Here is an 18609-nt window from a genome sequence, read left to right as displayed (position 1 = left end):
ATTCCCTTGCTCCGCCTATGGCGGTAACGCCTTGGGTAATTAACTTCAGAGGGTCTCTTCATGTACATGCAGGTAGGCGAGGGGGCTAGTGACATCACACGCACACCTCTTTCTGATTGGATGAAATGTAAGATAATAATTGACTGTAAAAATGTAAACTGTGCGGAGTACAGTCGGCGAATGACAGCTGTCAGACCTACGGAGAGTCAAATACACATTAATTCAAACACAAGGGGGTGTCATTTTTTCCATTCTCATTTCTACTTCCGGAAAAGGTTTTTGAAGTAAAATAACAGTCTCTTTGATTTAACCGTGATGTAAAAACACCTCGCGCGCGGACGGTGCCTCTGCCCCCGTGCTTCCTCAGTTTGCCTGTCTGGCATCGCCTCGCCAGCCAGCAGACGGCAGAAGAAGAAAAGAGGAAGTGGAAACATCAGCACTATCTCTACGAGAGAGGAGAGAGAGAAAACACCGCTCACACACATCCACACACTCAGAACACACACACAAACTCCAGCTATCAGCGCTTTGGTGGAGAAGTGTCCTCGCCTCGTCAGGTTTGTCCAATCTTTCTCTTTTTCCACGCAGGAGTGTTGGCGTTGAGCTGTGTTTGGAGCTTTTTCGTGCTTTGAGCTGAATGTTGACGGTGTTAGCCCGCGTTTGTGTGGTTATAATGTAGCGAGACAACACTGTGTTACCTCTTTACGTCTCTGTATATTATCTCTGTCTTTACTTTTGGCCTTAGCGCCTTTGGGCGCTGTTCTGTATTGACATGCGTGTCTGATAACAGCATCGCAGCTCACTCCGCTTTCACGCATAGAAACACTGAGACATTACAGAGCGAGAATTCATTCATTTTCTTTTTCCCTGCTTGGGAAACAAGTGCGTGTTCCAGCTGCAAGTTGTGTTTTTGCAGCAGCAAAGAAGAGGAAGAAGAAGAAGCCGAGGCTGCTGCTGCTCCCCGGCTTGTTTGCTCAGTGCATGCTGCTCGCTTGATGCAAAAAGTGGTGCGTTTATAGAAACCTCCCTTTTTACCCCAACACTGCTAATTAAAGAGCTGCTATAACAGTGTGCGGTGTGTAACTGCAGCCCAGCATGCTGGCCACACCGAGGGCCTGTGATTAGAGAGGAGAGAGGGGAAATTAGACATTTAATTCAATGTTCAAGCTTTGGACTCTGCAGAAAAAGATGAAAAACTAAGGTTTCAAAATGCAGAGTCATCTGATGGCTCTTTTCCATCAAATTTCCTTTTTGATGCCTCATCAACAGTGGTGGAAAGTTACTATTACCATACACTCAAATTACTTCAAATGAGTAGCTTTTTGTGTGTATTTGTACTTTTTTGAACACTTTATTTACTTCTACTTCAGTGTGTTTTGAAGGAAGTATTAAACTCTTCTACATTTGAAAAAGCATCAAGTACTGAGTAAAAATGAAGCACTAAAAGCCAAAACAAGGCGCTCCAAGCTTTCTGCCAGCAACATGAAACTGGTCAGTGGTTTGGCTTGACAAGCAGCACATTGCTAGAGTTATTCCACATTTCTCCCCAAGACAGCTGGTGCATTTTACTTTAGGTTAAGGCATACATACCATAGTCTTGCAAAGCAGATGGAGTTGTCTGCCATCAGGAAAACCATCTTGCAGAGTTCAGCTCAACAAAATTTGTACCAAACTGGAAACAGGTTCAGGCCAGCCAGCGTCATCTGAGGAGAACAAGGCGGTAGCTACAAGCTTCAAGGGTTTAGTTGTACTGAGAGCCACCAGCAACAGCTGCTGCTAGTGCAGCGATTAGCTTGGATATACAGCCCTGTGCTTAAGTTTTAGGCATGTTTGGGACAAAAATTGAGGCTGAATTAAGGCGTAGATTTGGCGAGTAAGCTGCCTGAGGGCACTATCAGGCGGGAAGGAGGACTAACATAACCCAGTTGACTCTTGGTGTCCTTGCTTATTGCTAGGGGCATGGGAAAATAATCTGTTAAAAATATAACAAAGTCCACATCTTAAGGTCAGTTTAAGGGGTGGATGTTGCGAGTTAGCATAGTGCATTTGTTCCCAACCTGGGGTCCGGGATTCCCCAGGGGGGGCGCCAAAGATCTTGGGGGGGGCGCAAGGCTTTGTATGCTCTGAGGCTGCCAACATCAGATTTGCAAATATTGACTAAAACTGTGATAAAGCGGATATTAAGTAGTTTATACAAAGGTGTTTAGATAAGAGAAGCATGCATAGGCCTTTTTAGGGTTTTATTAATAAAAGAATTCAAATCTACGTTGATTTTTGGTGGCAGTGTGCCACTTTTTCTTCTCCCTTGGGCCGTTGGGGGGGGGGCACTCTGCTTTTCTTAGTACATGTGGGGGGGGGGGGGGTTGGGAAACTTGGGCTTAGAGTACTGTCTTGGCAGGTAGTAAGGTTGCCACAAGGCCCGAGTGGTGCTGTGAATGTCTCATGGCCTGAAAGCTGCCAGTGGTATCCGAGCATAATACCAGGGGTAAAAATGCCAGGATAAAAGATGTTGGGCTTGACCTTGGCTGCAGAGCGAAACACATGTGTTGACCTTGACTCTGTTCCTCTGACTCTTCTGCTGACATGCCTTATCATGAGTTTGTGATAGCTACGGGGAGTTAGTTGTATTGTGAGTCGGTATACAGCATTGCTGGGGGAGTGATTAGCTTGGATGTAGCCACAGCGGCAATTTTGTCAAAACTGGACCACAATTCTCTATTAAAACAAGAGCGAAGAGCTACACGATAAGCGTTTATTAGCAGAGAAGGAATTTTTGCATGTCTCCTGATAGGCTTCAACATGAATTTTATCCATTTAGAAGCTCCACCATTCAAACACTATGGTAGCATTAGCCTGTAGAAATCAGGCCAGAACAGGAGCTGTACATATCTGCTGCCTCATTTTGGCTCATTACTCTGATTGGCCTGTCATGAATGTGGCAGACAGAACGTTCGTCCAATCACCTTCCAAGAATTTTTTGAAAAGTCTTGCCCTTCCCATTGCTTTATCAAAAGTAGCCACCAGTACTGAATAAACTTTGAATGATCTACTGTTTACTTTTACTTGGGTAGATTTACAGAGCAGTACTTTAAATTCTAAGTACATTTTAATTTGGGGTTTTTCCTTCTGGTATTGGAAGCACTGATAAAAAGGCAGATATCATCATTGAGTTGTATCGCTGGCTCTGTGCTTTATATGACTTAAGTAGACCTCTTTTTCAAGGTTTTGCTTCAGTTTTGATAAAGCTCTAGTCATTTTAAAACCACATATCAGTCTTGGTAAGATAGTGAAGATGCTCAACAAGTTAACAGAAAAGAAGATTGACTGAATGCCTTTTTTTCTTCATTTTAGAGGTAAGTGTTTCTTGCAATAGAGAATCCAAGTGTACATAATCCTGACCCATTATCAGGGCTGGTGTTCAGCATTTTGGAGGTTGTCTGCATTGGTGTTTTATTTTACCAATCATGATAAAAACAGTGACAATGAAATCTTGCATCCTTATTAATTATGAATTGCACTACTTCTGCTCTGCTGTAAGTTGCATCCTTCCCTCTGGCTCTGTATTTAATCTCCTCAGTCTCACCTGTTTCCAGCCCACAACACTATTTAATTGGCTGGACAGCCAATTGGAACTGAGGCCTAAGGAAAACTGGCACATTCTGGACCAAAATATGTGTCAACTGCCAATAATTGGCATTAGTATTGGCCCTGAAAATCAGTATTGGTCAACTGCTAGTGGCTGTGGTTAAAAACAAAGGCCATATTCTGTAAGTGTCAGTAGCATCTTGCTTTAAAGGTGATGCCAAAGTGTCTTAAACCTGCAGCATCAGGCAACTCAAGTAGTTGCAGAAGAAGTTTAATTATATTAAAAGTATAAAAGAACATTAACTTGCTCTATAGTTGAATTATTTTCAAAATATATGTTTCAATAATAAGTTTATGGTCCCAATTGCTAACTTCAAGAATTGATTCAAGGTAATATGCTCTTTATTTTGTAACCTTTGTAACCTATAAATCAAGATAAAAATGTGGCAACACCTTATCTGCCAAGTATGGTCACTTCCTGCTGCATAAAAGCTTGCATTGCCCACAATCCGGACTTGAAGCTTGAAATAAGTAGCTCATTTGGCGGCCAGTTCCTCTTCTTATGCAGGGGCTGTATGGTATATTAATAGCTCCAAGATAATTATGTCTCTTATGCGTTAATATATGCAGCCAGTGTGTTTTCTGTGCATTGCAAAGCTTTCAAACAGTTTGATGAAGCCGAGCAATTTGATCCAAGGGTCCTTAAAAGGGTCTGATAGGGCCGTGTGGCTACATTAAGCAAAACGAGGTTGGGAGTCATGATAGAGAGAGGGATCTGCAATTATCTCTGCATGTTTTGCTCCTACAGTCATTCTCAAAGGACCTTAGCTCATCGGTGGACCCCACTTTGAGAACCATTGCTCCATATTTCCCCAGTGCTCACTCAAAAACTCGTAATAGACCCCAGCTTGCATGTACTCTCTCCTCCTCACACCGGGGGCTTCGCAGACGTCTCCTCCTAGTCCCCCTGCCCCCTCCAGGCAGAGTGAGAGCCCATTTACATGCCCCGTTAGCCACCAAAGATGTCTCTGTTATGATGGAGTCATTCACATGCCAGCGTTGTCGTGTCAACTCGACAATAAACGTAGGCAAACATGGCCTGGAAAGAGAAGCGCTGGGACATGATCAGCAGTGTCTGAGGTGCAGATCCTCGGCTGTGCTCAAGAGCCTGTCGATGAGGGATGTAAGGGGGTGGCAATTTGTTTTCAAGAGCCAATTTATAGAGGAGAAAATAGGATTGTCTGGTTTTTCTTTGTGTTTTTGAGGAAATTGTTATTTGACTGTAAATCAGCTGCTATCAGGCCGGTATGCTTGAACCGAGAGATTCTAAGCTGCAGAATCTTGAGGTTTTGGCCTGTTTTGCTCCATGTCTGTGGTCGGTGGTGGGTTTGAGATTGATGTTTGGTTTTGGATTCAGGTCTGGCACAGCTTTAAGCAGTCAAGGAACGCAATTTTCAACTTCTTCCTTTGACACAAACCACTAACCAGAGCTTCCATTTAACTGGTATGTGGAGTTTATTGTGGCCGGTAGCCGTCCAGTTCAGAAGCGGAGCGTGCCAGAGGCCTTGTATCGCAGATTTACAGTCACCTGAGGGACCTGTATGTCAAAAGGAATGCACATACACAAGCAAAAACTTGTTTTATTAGCCACAGGAACCCTCCATTTCTTGTCAGCTTTCTTCCCCAAATAAATATTACCTCATCCCTTTGGGGTCTTTAAAATAAAAGATATGAGTTGAGAGCAGCAGCTCAAAGAAAAGTGACACAGTATGAAACAGTAGCCCTGACTTGCAGCAAGCTGATGGAATTAAAGTTGCGCTTCTGTTCTTTGTCTTAATAGTGACACATAATCCAAGAAATGAGATTAGCATAAAGAGGCAGAGATGAAAGACTCTTGGGTAGAGAATGGGAGCCCTTGCTTATTGAGTTGCATCACATGTGCGTTCCTTGTGCGTATCTGTTTGACACTGCAGACTGCTTGGCATCCTCTCAACACCTCCTGAGGTGCAACCTTGCCAGTTTCTGCGCTGTTTTTTACCATCTCCTCTCGCCTCCTCTTCCTTGTCTTTGCAGCTTATCTTTCTCTCATTAGCTCTAACACTCGCTTTCTCACACATGTAATCGAACCGTCTCTCTCATTTTTAGCTTCTCTCTATTCCCCATTTCTTCCACTTCCCATAGTAGAACAAGAACACACAGGAAACCCCTCCTTTTGCTCTCTAACTCTCTGTTCTTGCTCCCTCTGGGAGAAGGAGGTATGTAAATTGTTTTCTCCTAGATGAATGCTGGGCCTTCTATCTGTCCATCTTAATGAACTCATTTCCTCTCTTTTTTTCTCACAGGTTCACTGTTGGCATCATTACATCAGATGCAAAGTTTCCCATCACTCCCCTCTTCTTTTTGTCAATGAGAAATAACAGACTATTTAAATGTACTGGTGTTCTTGCTTTCTGCACAAACTGGTGCGTCCTCCTGACACTGGGGTTAAGATTAATTTGCAGTTCCAAATGAGATGAATGCTGCCTTGCATAATTGCTCCCGGTGGTATGAAGTTAATTAAAACAGCAGGTAGGTACTGAAGGTGCAATGGGAAGGTGCCAGACATCCAGACAGACAGTCATAGGTGGGTGAGGAGAGATCTCATAGGTGCTGCTGCTTCTGCTGCATTCTGCTCTTTAGTTCACTGATTGATGCCTCAGGCTAAATCCAGAGCTGCGCACCTCTATGACCAGTGAAAATAATGCAAAAGATTAAAAAAAAAAAGTATCTTAAAGTATGACAAACGTAGCAGGTACATCAGGGGAATACACTCACTTTGTCCTTTAACCCTGCTGTTTCGATTAACTGTTTATCATTTGTTCCTCAGGCACCCAGTCCGCTGCTTCTTCTCAGAATATGAATCAGTTTTAGCAGAGAGCATCTGCAGGCGTGTTTTTCAGACCAAGTCTAGACTTTATTTGGAGTGAAGCAGCCCTAAATGACCCAGAAACCGATCCTAGTTCCCTCGCTCAGCGTGCTTGCTCTACCCGCTGCATTCCAGCTGTGGTGCTGCTGCAGAGCTCTGTAAATATTAGGTGAGAGGGTGAACCAGTTCTCCAGCTCTGTGTGTGCTTGCTTGTGGTATTTAGAGTCTCTCAGATAAGAGCCTCTCAGCCCACTGACCTAGGAGGATGAGAAGTTTCTAGTATAACCAGTATATCCCCATTCTAGCTGTGTGAGAGGCTTGATCAGGCCTCTACATTGTAATGTAGATCTGATACAGCTGTTCTGCTATGAAGAAGTGCACGAGTCAGTTGCATTTATATCCCAGTCTATGTCATTCTCTTTCTGTTATATACCAATTAAGTCGGTACTTGAGTATTTTGTGGAACTTTGATATTGTGATACATAAACTATTATCAACTAAACAAAAAACATGTAGGAGAAGAATGTGTACGTTTTTAAGTCGAATGCATCAATCCTGTGCACTATGAGAGCAAAATTAAGAGACTTTGTCTATGAAAATGTTCCCTTTAAACAATTTTGAGCTCTTGTAATAATTCAAATCAGAGGTGTACTGGTTGTAATTTGATTGGCCAATTTCAGTTAAAAAAATTGGGCTCAGATAGATTTTATTTTCTTTAAAAATCTGTTATTTACATAGAAAGATTATTTATGCCTAATCTTTTATTGATTTTTAAATTTACACTATATGTACAAAAGTATTCAGATGCCTGACCATCACACTAACATGGCCTGTAATGACACTGTATTCAAATCCATGTACTTTAGTGTGGAGTTGCTCCCTTTGGCAGCTATAGCAGCCTCAACTCTTCTCAGAACGTTTTCCACAAGAATTTGGAGTGTTTCCGTGGGAATTCGTGCCCATTCATTCTTTGGAGCATTTATGAGGTCAAGCACTGATGTTGGACCAGAGGGTCTTGCTTGCAATCATCCCAAAGGTGCTCAGTGTGGTTCATGTCAGGGCTCTGTGTGGGCCAGCCAAGTTCTTCCACACTGAACTCATCAAACCATGTCTTTATAGTCCTTTCTTTGTGCACTGGGTCACAGTTATGCAAAAATAGAAAAGGGCCTTCCCCAAGGTATTGCCACAAAGTTGGAAGCATAGCATTGTCCAAAATGTCTCCATATGCTGAAGCATTAAGATTGGCCTTCACTGGAGATAAGGGGCAACACCGCCCGATACCATTATCCCTCCTCCACCAAACTCCACAGCTGGAACGATGCAGTCAGACAGGTAAATTTCTCCCAGCATCCTCCAAACCCAGACTCACCCGTCTGACTGCCCGACATAGAATTCATCACTCCACAGAACACACTTTGACTGCTCCACAGCCCAGTGTTGGTGTGCTTTACACCACTCCATCCAACGCTTGGCATTGGACTTGGTGATGTGAGGCTTGCATGCAGCTGCTTGGCCATGGAAACCCTTTCATTATGCACAGTTCTTGTGCTTGCATTAATGCAAGTGGAAGTTCAGAAATCTTCAGCCATGAATCAGTAGAGCGCTGGTGACTTGTACGTAGCCCGATCTGTGATTTTACCTTGTCTTCTGCTTTATGGATGTTGTTCCTAAACGCTTCCACTTTGTAGATACATCACTTCAGAGCTGACTGTAGAATATCCAGCATGGTTAAAATGTCACCATCTTATTTCAAAGGCAGCATCCATCACAGTGCCACACTCTTCAGAATGAACCATTTAGGATCATAAATGTTTGTAAAGACTGCAGTCTGGAGACTGCATGGCTAGGTGATGATTTTATACACCTGTGGGAACAGATACTCAGTATTGCCAGTTTACGTGACTATGAAAACAGTGGCATTAAAATTTTTTGCACACTGAAACCCTTTTTCAGGCACAGAAAATTTCTGCACTTGTGTAAGTGAACTGCCAAATGCAACTAAAGGTTGCAGTTTTCAGATAATGTTGTGGTTTTGTGAATGTGGCATTAATAATAGATCATCTGAACAGCAAACTATCACCTCCCTGTAAGCATTGCAGAGAAAATGATCAACTCTTTGACTCCTTTGTTACTGGTTACAGTCTGTGTGGGGTTTAGAATTTAAGGCATGTATGAAAGTAATCTGGATAGATTTCCTGATTTTCTCTGTCCTAGGTTTATATTCCATCTGAGGCTTACCTGTGTCATTTCCACAGTAGCAGCATGCTGGTGTTGCAGTACGACCCAGGTGCTGAACATAGGCTTTCTTCAGCTGTAACCTAATTACAGAGATGTGTTTGTATTTGTGTCTCTGAGCCCTTTGGGTGGCGTGAAATAGAACGGGGTCATGTCTCAAGCTCTCTGCTTCCTGTTTATTACTCCATCCATCCATCTGCACACTACGATTCCCTTGATCCATACATCCTGAGGCTTTCACTCATACATCCATTTTCCTTTTTTTTCTTTCCTTTTCATGAAAAATATGATGAGTTGCACACGTTCATCACGGCTAAATCCCTCCAAGATCTCAGTGGCTTAGAGAGGATCACAGGTGCAAGGGTGAATCCCTTCAGGTCCTACAATGCGCACTTTCTCTCATGGTCCCACCCACTACTATCAGAGAGAGCATTAGTCAGTGGCAGTGCCCGGGTTTTCTCCTCTTCCTTCCCAAAGTGTGCTCTTGACTTTTTCATAGCCGCAGAAACGTTGAACCATTAGTTCATGGACATTTTTTGTCTGATGTGGTAATGAGTTTTCTGTTTGATGTTCGATTGAGGCTGAACAGAGAGTTTGCTGTGCGTGAGTTCTTTTTTTGAGCACTTTACTGCTGCATACATTACTGCAGTGTTGTTTCAAAATTTTCACCCTGGGTCTCACACAGTAAGTTACACCCAAAGGATGTATATCAGATTGTAAGAGACAAGGCCATGCTATGCCCCCAAAGGCTTGTTTTCAGACCAGACCTGATGATGCTGTCTTGCTTGCTGGGGGGATTAAATCTCTAGTGTAAGTGTATTTTTTCTTTTTTCTTAGTGGAAAAGACCTGCACATGCAGTCAGTGTGAAAAAGTAAAAGCAAAATAATTAGATTAAAATGAAATATAGAGATGGACCAGATCTGATTCAGTATCTGTATAGATCTGCGCCACTAGTGTAGCAGAGAGCTATGTGAGAGACAGCAGCTCAGTCTGAGTCCACTCATTATCATATTTCTGTCCTACACTAAAGAACAGTCATAACAACCTAAACGTCAGGTGTTGTGTCTGTGTGAAGCACAGTAATGAGGTAACGTTATACTCTTGCTTCTTTAAGTCTGTCTGTAATAACAGCAACATGATGCAAGCATACTCTGTCGATCTGTCTGTGATTTTAATACGAGCTGCAGGGACTTGTATTACAACGGCTGAAACACCTGTTTAAAGGTGTGTCAACCCATGACTCCCTTGTCTTAAGTCTACTGTAAGATGCTGCCTCTGTCAGAATGGAAGTAACATAATTTGCCGGTACCATTTTTAAAACATTTTTAAAAAATTCAGCTGTATTCATAAAGTCTGGCAGTGACATTTATGAATTGCATGAATGAATTGCACACATTACAGACTAAGAAACATTTCAGAAATAAAACAGAAAGAGGGCCTGATGTCTTATCCTGATTTAAATTATGTATAGACCTAAGCTTTAGCTAAAACCAACATAGCTTTGCTAGCTATGTAGTTAACATTACTACGTGAGCCAGTTTTGCTATGTAGCTTTAAGTTAAGGTAATGAAGCTAAAAGAAGCCACTATTTGCATTACTATTTCTAAAATGGGTCTGGCTTTAGCCACTGAGCATAATCTACATAGCTAATGTAGCTTCATTAGCTTAAGCCTTTGCTAACTGCAGAAGTCATTCAGGCACTCTTTGAGGATGAGCTTTTTGTCCTGTAAGTAGACTGTTTACTCAGCTTTATTTAAGGTTTTGTCATTAGGTTTTGCAGGTCAGGTTTTTGACTTTAAACTTTTGGTAACCTAACCTAGCGGCGGGCGGTAAGCTGGTATCAATAACATCACCAGTAGAATTTCTGCCACCAAATGGATTTCTGCAACACCATAATCACTTGTTTAAATGCGTGCATTCAGTTGTGCCCACACAAGGCATAACTGATGCTACTGCTAGCATAGCAGAGATAAGTGAAAGACAGCAGCTCAGTCTGAGTCCAATCAGCTGCTATACAGTAAACAAGTAAACCTGGTTTTACCTGTCTGGTTTTGATGTCTGTAAAAACAGCTATACCTTTACTATAAATGGAAAGAAAAATACCATGATATGATATATTGGCCATATCGCCTAGCTGACTCCGTTGCGGGATCAATTCCTAGTCTAGGCGCTTGCTTGATGCATGTCTTACCCCACTCTCTCTATCTTGTCATCCTCTGTGCTACCTCTTGCCCTGTCCCTAGTCTATGTTAACCTGAGTGACAGAGTGGATAATAGAGATGCGATGCACTGCACCATTGCCCTGCATCGTACGCCGTCATGCCTGTGGGCTGTCAGAATATGATATGAATCTGTGTTTTGATGCTTACTTGCATACCATGCAGTCTGGACTGTCAGTAACATGTGCTATTTTTGCAAGAACATGAATATAGTGCGCCTCAAGACTTTGGCTTGATTTTTGGTGTGTCTAGGGCCAAACAGAAGTTTGAAAACCACTGATCTAGGCACACAGATTGAGCTTCTCAGACCTCTGGAGCCTCTTCTGTATGTGGTGAACAGCTTGAGGCTAAATTAGCTGTTACTAGCCTAACATTGTCTTGTCTGTAATTAGGTTTTTAAAGAAGAAAAAGTGGTAGAATGAAAAAGATTCTGTCTCTGTTTTAACTGAATTAAACTGAGTCGGTTTTTTAAACTGCAATCGAGGCTGTGATATTGTAAAGGACTACAATCTCTGGAGAACAGCTAACCAATAAAGGTCTTTTTTTAGAACTGTGCTTCCACTTCCTCTAAAAAGTGTCAGGTTAAATGGTTATAGAAATGGAAGTAAAGAGTTCTTGAGTCCTAATAAGTCCTTGAGGGCTAAGAGCTGCCCCTTTGTAAAATCAGTGAGTGCTTGAGGGTAATCTGTCTGACTCTTGAGGCCCTTCATATGCACTTTCTGTGAATGCTTCAGACTTTGCTTGAAGGAATTCATCCCAATTCAACATAAAAATCTTGATTACAGGGAATTGGAATTGAAGGCCTGACTCTGAAGTATATCTGGGACTGTCAGTCCAGTCTCTTACGCCCTGTTTTACAAACACTCCACCACTACAAAGAGGGTGAGATTAAAGGAAGGGTTTTTTCCAAGTACAGGAAAGCTTTGCTTGATCTTCTCTGTCTCTTTTTGTGTGTGTGTATGTTTGTGTGAGCTTCGAGTCACATGTTTCACCACAGTCTTAACAAAGGTCGGCCCCATGTTGTCTCCCTGTGTTTCAAAGACACACACAACCATCATCTTGTCAGCGTTGTCCCTTGATGGCAGCAGACAGCAGACACACGGATGACTGGAGGTTCAGTGAGGTGGAGCAGAAATAAAAGTAGCCTGTTGTTTTCCTGGATATGGGAGGCTTTGAAGCACTGTTTCTAAGAAGCCTAAGTACATTCTGCTTCAATAATAGCCTCATTTTGTTGCCTGTATGTTCTTTATACCTGTCTTTACCTAGAAAGTCAGATTCCTTACATGTGAAAGATTACCTGGCCAGTAAATCAGATTTAGATTTTCTTTGATTTAAAAAGTTGATTCTAGCGCCATTGATAGATTCAGACTGTATTTGCTTTTCAATTTAACTTCTTATGACATTATCAAGACTTTAAAAACATTAAAGACCAGTTTATTATTTCCTAACCAGTGTTTCCTCAGCTGATGTCCATCCAGCCTTGCTCGTGACAGGAAATCTGTCTCTTTTAAGAGATCCTGATCATCTCACTCTGCTCAGCAGAGCTGGTTGTTTGGCTCACAAACAGCAGTACCAGTTTGGCTTTTTAAATGTGGATTAAATAATGACAAAGGATGGAGGAAAGGAAACTGGCATTCAGACAGGAGCTAGCTACAGTGATTAACATTAAAGGGCTCATTCCTAATCGGCACATCACTTGTTGTCAATAGCATGTCACCGTTTCAGTTAACAGCATGTTTATGACAAAATTAGGAATTTTTATATGTGAAAGGAGTTCAGCTAGCCTCTTAGCTCAGTATTACACTCCTCTAGACTCTTGTCTCCACTCATCTAACTAGGCAACGCTAGGAGGTCTGCAGGACTGAGTAGTATTGATCTTCCATGCCAGGTAAATCATTTGAATGTGGTAAAAATCACTGTTTTGCAAAGTGTAAGGGTCGTACTCAATGTGTGTAGAAATTTTCACAAAACCATGTAACCTGTAGGCAAAGCCCACATTGCAAAATAGGGACAAAACGCATAGGCTTTCTGGGTAAAAATAAAATGCTTCAAAAATGTTTAGCAGTGTGTATGTTTGAGCCAACATTGCTTCTTGGCCCTTTTTAACCATAAAACTCACCAAATTTAGTGGAGAAACTGTACCCATTTGTTATGCTGTATAGCATAGCTTCCTGGAGGTTACAACTGGCACGACCTTCTTAAAGGTCACTGAAATCACTGGAGGCTAATGCCACTTCTACTGCTTGGTAATTTATACATCCCAACTTCATATATACTGAAATATCCCTTTAAAAAAGCAGGCTGTAGCAATATACAAGGTCAGAGAAGCAGCTGTAGCCCCCGTGGTTGCATGAACCCATTGATAGCGCTACTTAAGCTTAGTCAAATCAATGATAAACATGGGATTGCCAACAAATCCTTCACAAAAATTTAGGCCATATTGCCCAGGCCTACCTACATCTTTCTTTAAATAGTAGAAATGTATCTTGCCATGGTGAAAATTTCTTCATAACTGAATATTTAATCCTTATCTGGACACATGCTGTCCTATGACTTGAGAGGTCTGCCTGTTTGGTCAAGGAGACATGTTTGAAAGTTTCACAAATTACACTCAGAGGTGGCACAGTTCATGGTGCATACAGAGATGTCAGCTAGATGGGCATGTAGAAGAATGTCTGTAGGGGTTCATATGTGCTTAAAGGTGGAGTTTTCACTTAGCCAGAAAAGGACTGGAGCTCTATGAGCTGATCAGTGTGCAGATTAGCTCAACATTGAGGGATAAACCTCTGTCTCTTTCTCTCCTCACTGGACTCTGTACTGTTAGCACATTAATCCCAGGTCACATGAAAGAACCTGGTGTTAGATCAGATATTGTGTATGTGTAGCTGTTACAGCGTTACTTTAATCAAGACAAATTCATCATAAGTGGATGATAAAAAGGTTAAAATTGGTAAAACGTATTTAATTTGTTATATGACACAAAAGCAACATAATAATCTTGTCTGACTTGCTCTGACTTGCTGTTAAGCCTTCTCTGTATAGTAGATAACATTTTTTGGGTGTGTAAACATGCATCGCTCTTTTATTGGCATCTAACACTGAAGAAGTTACTGTAATTAATAATCCAGAAGCCTATATTTATGTGTTCAATCATAGTGAGGTTGCTAGAAATATAGTTCAGACTTCAGGACTTCTAATTGGAGCAAATCTGGCCCCTACCCAAAATGAGTTTGACACCTCTGATCTAGTACCACAACATTACTTAAGGTGGACTGTTGCCAAGCAACACATTAACATATCTTCTCACTCCTCTGTATGTATAATGCAGATTTATCTTTAGTTTTCCTCCATATTCATGAAGTGCCTTTAATTACAGTGTGTTATGTACTGTAGATGCCTGTGTTAGTCAGAGTGATGACTACATTAATCCAGAAAAAGATGTTTTGTTTGTAAGATCACTACCATCCAGCTATCAAACTGGTATACTTAGGTGGATGAATACAAAGTTAAAAGTTCTGTGCTGTTGTACTCGATATCAGCACTCATGGAAGGGCTTTCATCCATTTAGATCACTCTGATGTAACAACTGTAGTAAATGAACAGCTGGAATCAGGCACCGTAGTGGTGAAGGGGTCTCTCTCCATCTATAAAACATAAAAACATCCCTAAACCTATTGCATAATTAATGAACAGGAACAGAATAGGGATTTGTACCCATTCTGTCATGAATCTGTGCAGTGTCACCATGCTGCAGCATTGTTTTCCCTTAGACTATAGTCAAAGCGGCGAGTGGAGGCTGAGAAGGAGAGGAGGGCCTCTCATAACATGCCAAGGTCACCAGCTTGCTTGCAAGCCTTGGATTTAAGGTGTGTTGTTTTATGTTTGGGGCTGCCTCTGAGAGTCTGAATAAATCACAACACTGAAGGACATTCAGGGAAAACAAGACACTTTGATATCTTAATCTCATGACTTTTTTTTTCTTACCGTTCTCCTCCTTTAATAGTTTTGGTCTCGCTTCCTCCTGTTCTTTCTGCTTCTTCTCTTCTATATTCTGACCAGTCTTCCATCTAAACAGCAACACACAGTGTCCAGTCTCTGCCCCTCACTGCCCACACATTGACCGGCCTCAGCAGTGTTTAGCATCTGCTATGGATCGATCAGCTCAAGGCTCCAGCACTTCTTGTCTCCTGCTGCTACTTTTTAGCTCTGTATCAGCCTGACGTGAGTTTTCTTAGGCTTGAACCGGCTAGTAGAAACAAGCTGTGATCACCCTCTTGCTGCCTTTCATCACCTGTTAAGAACAAGTTGATGTGATCTGTGGTTGGGTAATTTCTCGGGAAAAACACTGAACTGAAGAGGACTTCTTCCTGGGCCTTAAAGCTTTGCTTCGGGGTTTGTCTAAGCTCTCAGAGAACAGCCGATTAAGTTGGACCAGAGAGCTCATATTTTCTTTACTTGCTGCAAGTAGAGCTGTTACAACTTGCCCCCCTGCCACAGCCAAATCCTTGAGTGTATTGTGTGTCCACAGTGTTTGAAGGCATGAAATTTGGGCTTTAACTTTTTCCTCTAGGGCATATGTGTAAGTGATTGTTCATGAACACAGGCAGACATTTAAACCCTTTATTTACCTTTATTTCCCCAAGTATTTGAAAGCTGTATTATTGCAATAATGCCTGAGGCCTTTTGCCCTATATCTCCTCATAAATACAAGGTAAAGAATATTGTTATCATTTCCTGTTAAATCTAAAACTGAGCAGATGATAGGCATAATTTGGATGGACCACATGCAGCGTTTCAAAGTTAAACTTTACATTTGACAACCAACTAGCTAACATAAGACAACAGCTAATGCCAGGATTCAACCATCTCATCACTATCAGTGGCAATGATAAAAAAGTTAAATCTAACCTACAGTTTGGGAGTTAGTTTATGGTTTAGTGTGAGTAAGTTTATGGTAAAAATGGGCCAAAAACAATGCAATCTCAATTGTACACTACATCAAACATTTTGGCAGTATTTTGCCATCCAAGTTTTGGCTTCCAGCTAAGTGTGTATCTAAACAACTCTTTGAGTCTATGGGCTGCTTCCTCTGTCTTGTCTTTAACAACAAGTAACCAAGCTAAAATGAGTCACTTCATATCAGTTTTTCCATTTCAATGATAATGCTTTGTTTTCATAAAGCAAATATATTGTACTGACTGTAGCTTGTCTAATCAGCCATTAGAAGAATAAAGCCACAGCCATAAACTTACCTGGAAGGCAATTTCCATTCAGCTCTTTTGGTCGTGGTCGGTTTCTCTAATTGATCTTCAGAAAGTTGAAGAAGGTCAGTAAAACACCAGCATTCAGTAAGGCAGGGAACTCTGGATGGGGAGTGATGCAGGCTGCAGGCGTCTGTGAGCTGCTGTCCTCGATCAGAAATATCCAGAAGAAGTTATTTGAAGTCTCGCTTATGACAACAGTAACTCGGGATCTCTCATGCTAACCAGTCTTCTGGGGGAAAAAAATCAGATAATGATCTCAGTTTTATCACGGCTTTTGTAATTTGAGCTCAGTTAATTTTTTTGCTTACTGATGGTTCAGAAAACCAAGACACAGCTTCGTATAAGACCGTTAGAAAGGACTAAGTCTTAAGTTTCACTTTCATTTGCGGCATGAATCACCACTGTATTGGGAAGCAGAAAGGAAGGGGAAGAGGGAGCAAACAGCTAGAAGTAATAGGGCCAATTCCACAATAAAATATCTTTAGCAGATCCCAGATACCTTCTATTTCTTCACGATCTGAGATTGTCCTATTGTGCACCCCTGTGCAGAACATGTTTTATTTTGATTCTTTCACAGTGGTCATGCTGTAAATAATTTAGAAACAACTTAAACTTGACACAAAGATGCAAGATGGTTGTATTGAAGTGCTCAAGAGTCTCCACTTGGCCCTCCGTCACATCATCAACTCCTGTGGCCTCCTTAATTCACTGGTCGGCAAACACAAGTATTAAGTCCCTTTATCATGACATAAAAATGTACTAGTCAGTAGGGGTGTAACGGTTCAGTGCGCACCTTGGTTTTGAAGTCATGGTTCGCTACATTTTCGGTACAGTGATAGAAGCGTATGAATAAAATTTAATTTTAATGTAATTTTTTAAAAATTGCATTAAAATAAATAGGCTGAATAAATTACATTTGAATTTTAAATAATGCTGCAACCTCCTTCCAAAAGTTCTTCAATGATTGAAAATATTACTAAATAAATACCTTTTTGAATTACTAGGTTATTTTCATTGAAATATTGACATATTTATACCCATTCTTTAAACACTAAAATTTCCTAGTCAACTTGAAGGCATCATCACACAACCGCGAGTTAGCTTGTTAAGTATGATAATTAGCGTCAATCCTGCCGATTTCCACACGGACTTCAGCACTGGATTACTTTTTTAACCAATGGGGCCTACTACAATGTTTGGGAGAACTTTTCACAGCCCATCTTGGTGGATAAAGAGGTTAGAGCCGTGTGAAATCTTAGGATAACAGAATCTCACTCCTCTGAGGCTGGCGGTTGAAGGTAAAATTGCTTTGATTCACAGAGCCAGAGCACCATTGTTATAATAAAAACTATCTTAAAGAATAGGAAATTTATAACATGCTGTTTCCTCTTCTTTACAGTGATGATCTTGTTTAAGCCTTTTCAAATGCTTTGATTGGTCCGCTGGACAACATGCTGTCAGCGACAAAGCTGCAGAGTGATGTCAGAGCTAATGTTGTCTTTGACTACTGTTGTATTTTAGGACAACAGGACACTTTTATCTGTGAATATTCAGGCTGTTGCTGTCATTTGCTGTGGTTGTGTTTTGCCAGGACAGTGTGACAGTGAGTTGTTCTCTGGTTTTTCGTCTGTATGTGAGCCCCACATGTATTCATTCAGTACACATCTGTACTGTACCAAGAGGCCTGTACCGAATTGGTACGGTACAAATACACGTACCTTTACACCCCTACTAGTCAGCGTTTGTGTCTGTTACAGGCAGACACTGAGCTGAAGACTGAAGAGATGATGTCTTCTAGTCATTAATTCCCAGCCAGCTGACTTTTTCCCCCAGTAAATAAACACTGCATGCTGTCTGATATATGCTCATGAATTACACAATTACACAGTGCAGGCTGGAACAAGTGAGTCCTGGTAATAGTTATAAAGAATTAATACAAGCAATGATCTGAGGATATTTTGTAGAATATATGATGCTTAATAGTTATCATGCTGTGATCATGGAAATAATATGGTTAAAAGGCAGGTGCATGCTGATAGTCTCTGAGTCCGCTGTTATTTTAGCACTACATAATGATGATAAAAATAATAATGATTCATAAGTTTGTTATGTTGATTTTCAAGATCATTTAGAACACCATAAGGATGCAATGAGGAACATATGGATTAAACTAAAAGAAAAGGTTTAATCTCTCTTTTTTCTTTTTAACCTAAACGACCAATCGATTAGTTGGTGTGTGGGTGTAATTTCAGAGTACTAAGTTTTCCTTTGGTTGACTACCAACCTAGGCCTCTAGCAGAGGCATTAGAGAGGGGCATACTCAAATAGAGGTAGTGTTTTTGATGACAGCACATCCCCCTTCACTTATGCCCATTCATTTCGTCAAGTGGGAAGTTACTA

At 41.3% G+C, this 18609-nt stretch overlaps 1 protein-coding gene across 1 annotated transcript in view; it reads left to right on the top strand.

Moving 5' to 3' along the window:
• Positions 1 to 416: 416 nt before the first annotated feature.
• Positions 417 to 18609, top strand: part of elmo1 (engulfment and cell motility 1 (ced-12 homolog, C. elegans)) — a 197267-nt gene continuing 179074 nt past the window's right edge. The window contains exon 1 of the mRNA XM_041808742.1: positions 417 to 557. The gene's annotated coding sequence lies outside the window, so the exon portion shown is untranslated. The remainder of the gene's footprint in view (positions 558 to 18609) is intronic.

Source organism: Cheilinus undulatus, linkage group 16 (genome assembly GCF_018320785.1).
Source record: "Cheilinus undulatus linkage group 16, ASM1832078v1, whole genome shotgun sequence".
NCBI lineage: Eukaryota > Metazoa > Chordata > Actinopteri > Labriformes > Labridae > Cheilinus > Cheilinus undulatus.
This window is presented reverse-complemented; position numbering and strand designations above follow the sequence as displayed.